Source organism: Octopus sinensis, linkage group LG11 (genome assembly GCF_006345805.1).
Source record: "Octopus sinensis linkage group LG11, ASM634580v1, whole genome shotgun sequence".
NCBI classification, from domain to species: Eukaryota; Metazoa; Mollusca; class Cephalopoda; order Octopoda; family Octopodidae; genus Octopus; species Octopus sinensis.
In genome coordinates, this window is record NC_043007.1 from 7,481,583 (window position 1) to 7,486,890 (window position 5,308).

Sequence of the window (5,308 nt, forward strand, 5' to 3'; positions counted from 1 at the left end):
GGGTTCATTCCCACTGCGTGACACCTCGGGTGAGTGTTTTCTACTATAGCCTCGGGCTGATCAAAGCCTTGTGAGTGTATTTGGTAGACGGAAACTGAAAGAAGTCTATATATATATGTCTATATATATATATATATATATGTGTGTGTGTGTATGTGTCTGATTGTCCCCCCCAACATCGCTTAACAACCGAAGGTGGTGTATTTACATCTCCGTAACTTAGCGATTCGGAAAAAGAGAATAAATAAAACAATCACCCAAGTATTTTTTCCAATAGTTTCTGAGTTGTGTATGGAACGTGTCACCAAAGAGTGACAGGAACACCAACAGCTTCTCTGACGGCCACATTAGCGCTTATAGCAGCAGCAGCAGCAGCAGCAGGTCCGGTGTCCCTGCCAGCAATAATAGCAACAGCAGCAGCAGCGACAGTGGCCCTAGCAGAAACCCCAGTAGAACCACAGCTAATGACAACTCTGGCAACAATAGCAACTCTCCCACCAATGACGAGGACCACAATAACAACAACAGCACCTTCACAATAACCGATGCCACCACAACCACCAACACCAGCAGCCCCAGTTCCAACCACAACGATGTCGGCAGCAGCAACAACAGCAACACCAGCAGATACAGCACTGAAAGAACATACCCGGGGAGATACATTGGATGCTCCGGGAACTCTTTCAACCAACGCCTCTCCAGCCAAAGGTCCTCCTTCGGAGTTCCGGAAAGGAGATATGTAACATCACTGGCCAGCCACGTCTGGCAACTAAGAGACGATGGGATTCCATACTCGATTTCATTGAAAATCCTCGAGAACCAAGGCCCCTACAACAACGGGACGAAACGTTGCAAGTTATGCACAGCCGAACGCGCGAGATTTCTAAAAGACTCATTCGAGCCAGGGTCATCCTTAACTCCAGAACGGAAATTTTCGGGCCATGTTTACATTTCAGGAGGTTCCTGCTAGCTTTTTAAAGCCCACAGATGGGGGCACAGCCGGAAGTCGATAGCTAATAGCAAGGGGAGATGATCCCCAGTTGTTCATTTTGAGTAGTAAGGCGTTTCCTTCTCCATATTTTAAAGAAGTCTTGGATCAACAGATTTTGAAATCTGACGATACACCATAAAGCTAAACCCTTTATGGACGGGAAACCAGGGTAATCTCATAAACCAGCCTTCCTCATTTTTAATATATACTGCTCTATATTTTAGAGTGTACTTCTTTCTGATTTAGTTTTTTACAGATGATATATGTATATGTGTGTATTTACATATATATATATATACATATATATATATATGTGTGTGTGTGTATTTACATATATATATATATATATATATAAATGAATGTTTTTATATATAATGAACGTGAAATACAGGAAGGGACGAACACGGAACACAGACAAATCATTCGAAGCCTTCAATCTTCAGTCAGACACCGAATCATCATAGCAAATTTCGGCTGTTCAATTCTGATATTGCTCCAACTCGGCCAGCCCCAAGAAAAAAACTAAGCTGTAAGCATTAGATTTCTTGGTAGAAGACAGGAATGTGAACGCACAAGACGGATGTGAATACAAGAGACGAAAACGAAATTGAAAACAGTAATGAATAAACAAAACATATATAACGATGGTTGTCATACGACTTTAGACCAAATGAGACAAAAACACAACAACAACATAGCTGGCGTAGAAATAATTACCGTTTCGGTAGCGGGGACACATGTTGGTCGAGATACGAAGGCCAACAGAATGGTTTAAGAAGCAGCAGGTCGCAGAGAGAGAGAAAAAGAGAGACAGAGAGAGAGGGAATCAAAGAGGCTGGAAGGCAGGGGACAGAATCAGTGACCAAGAGAAAAGGAGAAAGAAGGGATTAAGGAGGATGGGAGGAAGAGGGGAGGAAGAGAGGGGAAGAATCGGAGGGCGCCAAAAAGTTTGGTGAAGAAGCAATGGCGGGTAGTAAAAGACAGTGTGTATAGAAGTCGTGCAGGGTTTAAAATTGGACAAACAAACGGGGGGGTGCACGTAACGCCGCAATAATATAAGAATGAATGTTTTTATATATAATGAACGTGAAATACAGGAAGGGACGAACACGGAACACAGACAAATCATTCGAAGCCTTCAATCTTCAGTCAGACACCGAATCATCATAGCAAATTTCGGCTGTTCAATTCTGATATTTGCTCCAACTCGGCCAGCCCCAAGAAAAAAACTAAGCTGTAAGCATTAGATTTCTTGGTAGAAGACAGGAATGTGAACGCACAAGACGGATGTGAATACAAGAGACGAAAACGAAATTGAAAACAGTAATGAATAAACAAAACATATATAACGATGGTTGTCATACGACTTTAGACCAAATGAGACAAAAACACAACAACAACATAGCTGGCGTAGAAATAATTACCGTTTCGGTAGCGGGGACACATGTTGGTCGAGATACGAAGGCCAACAGAATGGTTTAAGAAGCAGCAGGTCGCAGGAGAGAGAGAAAAAGAGAGACAGAGAGAGAGGGAATCAAAGAGGCTGGAAGGCAGGGGACAGAATCAGTGACCAAGAGAAAAGGAGAAAGAAGGGATTAAGGAGGATGGGAGGAAGAGGGGAGGAAGAGAGGGGAAGAATCGGAGGGCGCCAAAAAGTTTGGTGAAGAAGCAATGGCGGGTAGTAAAAGACAGTGTGTATAGAAGTCGTGCAGGGTTTAAAATTGGACAAACAAACGGGGGGGTGCACGTAACGCCGCAATAATATAAGAATGAATGTTTTTATATATAATGAACGTGAAATACAGGAAGGGACGAACACGGAACACAGACAAATCATTCGAAGCCTTCAATCTTCAGTCAGTATATATATATATATGTGTGTGTGTGTGTGTGTGTGTGTGTGTGTGTGTAAGTATACATATATATAACAAATGAGTCTCTCTATATGTGTGTGTAGAATTGACGAAATAAGTATGTGTATATATAAATATTCTCATATATGTATGTGTGTACAGATAGACGTGCGTGTGTGTGTGTGTCTTTTATACACGCATTCAATTATATGTATACATACACACATTCGCATACATACACGCACACATTCTAACATTATAATCTACGAAACTACTTTTACGACACTTTAATGGTTTTATAGCAAATAAAAATAAGTCTATTGGCAGAATTATTATAGTTTGACTAAACCTCAACATTTTTCCCGACACCACAACAAACCACTATCAACACCCATGCCACCACCACCACCACCAACAGCAACAACAACAACATCATCAATTAGAATTCTAGCTCAAAAGATTAAATAATCCGAAGAATGATGCGCAGGAGTGGCTGTGTGGTAAGTAGCTTGCTAACCAACCACATGGTTCCAGGTTCAGTCCCACTGCCTGGCACCTTGGGCAAGTGTCTTCTATAGCCTCTGGCCAACCAAAGCCTTGTGAGTGGATTTGGTAGACGGAAACTGGAAGAAGCCCGTCGTATATATGTATATATATCTATGTGTGTATATATTTGTGTGTCTGTGTTTGTCCCCCCACCATTGCTTGACAACCGATGCTGGTGTGTTTACGTCCCCGTAACTTAGCGGTTCCGCAAAAGAGACTGATAGAATAAGTACTAGGCTTACAAAGAATAAGTCCTGGGATCGATTTACTCGACTAGAAGGCGGTGCTCCAGCATGGCCGCAGTCAAATGACTGAAACAAGTAAAAGAGAGTAAAGAGAGAATATTCGTTGGTAGAAACGTTGTGGAATTGACATGAAACCGTATCAACGAATGCCCCCATGACGAACCTAACACTGTAAACCTCACAAATACGCAATATTCACTAACTGTTTTGAGTGAACCAACTTTTATTCGGATTATATTTAACAAAGATATAATGGAACTCGGTAATTAGAATGTTCCCATGTGATATCGATGCTAAAGGAACACTTTCCATTGAAATACGAAGTCTCATTTGTGAGTTATTTTAACCACCCATTGAGAGAGGCTATTAACGATAGTGATAAACAGTATGGAAAAAAGTAGATTCCACTCATAATTTCATTAAAATATATATGTATATATGAGGGTATATGCAAACACATACATACATACATACATATATATATATGTATATATATATATATGTATGTATGTATGTATGTATGTATGTATGTATGTATGTATGTATGTATGTATGCATATGTGTCTAAATATGATTGCATTTGCATTTGTATATACATCATTCTGTGTAACTACGAGCTTCATAGGCACAGAGTAGTTTTAATAGCACATATACATGCGTCTATGGACGAATGAAAAAAAACAGGATATATTCAAATATTTACGTATTTATGTGGTGTGTGTGTGGCTGGGGTGAGTGAGTGTGAGTGTGCGTGTGTCTGTCTGTCTGTCTGTTTGTGTATTTTGTCTTTATTCTGTTCCTTTTTTCAGTAGTTTCAGTACGAGAGCCGTGGTATTGCTGGTTTTGCTACAGACTCATTACTTGAAACCTATTCTGATGTGTGTCATTTGGTGAATGAGGGAGTTTGATATTGTTGCCCGCAGTTGTGTTTCCGCCATGTAGGTTTATTCATAATTCTTGACGGGAGCAGATCTAGTTATGCTTGAAAAAAATCTACATCCACCCCAGGTAGGTTAAGTCCTATATCTTAATAACGATGTTGGGAATTTTTATACAATGCAGCGGTACCCCGGTTCTGTTTTTGTATAACTTCCAATACTAACATTTGGTTCAAGTCCTTCCAGGATCTTCCAGATGCATAGCACTGCATATCCTTCCGGCCTTCGTTCTGTGTAGAGTCTTAAATTTTCAGCCTTTCCTAATGGCTGACACACGTTGTATTGAGACGATCCATTTTGTGTAGCTTCGCTGGATTGCTTCGAGTTCTGGCATTACTTAGACACAGTATGATGACCATAGATGGGAGCTGTAATTTAGGTGACTGAGGACAAGGGTCCTCAAGAGGACCATCATGGATTCCTACAAATTTGTTCTGAAAAGTTCCATGTGTGCCTCTGTATGTACACACACACACACACACACACACACACACACACACACATACATACATACATATATAGATAGATAGATAGATAGATAGATAGATAGATAGATAGATAGATAGATAGATAGATAGATAGATAGATAGATAGATAGATAGATAGATAGATAGATATGGATATATATATATATATATATATATATAGATATATATATATATATAATTCTGTGTGCGTGTGTGTATGTGTGTGTGTAATTTCTTTGTATGGCTACGTTGGTGTTACGGTCCACGA